Consider the following 757-nt stretch of genomic DNA (forward strand, 5'->3'; position numbering starts at 1 on the left):
AAAAAAAAAAAAAAAAAAAAAAAAAAAAGAGTATTTTCTAAATTATCATTGTATCTGTCTTCCTACTAATTGTTTAGAAATTCAAATCCCTATGCACTCTAAAGGGTAAGCTATAGTTCATGAAATAGCCTGGTTTGCATATGAAAGGGGCTCCAGTTTTTATTACAATTTCATTTTGTATATTAAAGCACATACACATAAAGATTTTAAAGGTAACTAAATACTACATGTCCATTTTCTGAATTATCATTGTGCAAAAGAAAGTTCTTAGCTTATCCTTACTTTTCTATACTGAAAAAAAAAAACACACACACAAACAATAAAACTGTTTTTTTGTTTTGTTTGTTTGTTCATTTGAAACAGAGTTTTGCTCGTTTGTTTGTTTGAGACGGAATTTTGTTCTTGTTGCCTAGGCTGGCGTGCAATGGTGCAATCTCAGTTCATTGCAACCTCTGCCTCCCGGGTTCAAGCAATTCTCCTGCCTCAGCCTCCCAAGTAGCTGGGATTACAGGCGCCTACCACCACACCCAGCTAATTTTTAAATATTTTTAGTAGAGATGGGGTTTCACTACATTAGCCAGGCTGGTCTCAAACTCCTGACCTTAGGCGATCCACCCACCTCAGCCTCCCAAAGTGCTGAGATTACAGGTGTGAGCCACTGCATCTGGCTCTGTTTGGTTTGTTTTTGAGATGGAGTCTCGCTCTGTTGCCCAGGTTGGAGTGCAATGGCATGATCTCGGCTCACTGAAACCTCTGC

General features: G+C 38.4%; 1 protein-coding gene across 1 annotated transcript in view; it reads right to left on the minus strand.

Annotated features, from left to right (window-relative positions):
• The window catches only part of SEC24A (SEC24 family member A), a 92,552-nt gene that overhangs the window by 56,438 nt on the left and 35,357 nt on the right, over nucleotides 1-757 (minus strand). The window lies entirely within an intron of this gene.

The sequence above is a fragment of the Mandrillus leucophaeus genome, unplaced genomic scaffold (genome assembly GCF_000951045.1).
Source record: "Mandrillus leucophaeus isolate KB7577 unplaced genomic scaffold, Mleu.le_1.0 Scaffold88, whole genome shotgun sequence".
NCBI classification, from domain to species: domain Eukaryota; kingdom Metazoa; phylum Chordata; class Mammalia; order Primates; family Cercopithecidae; genus Mandrillus; species Mandrillus leucophaeus.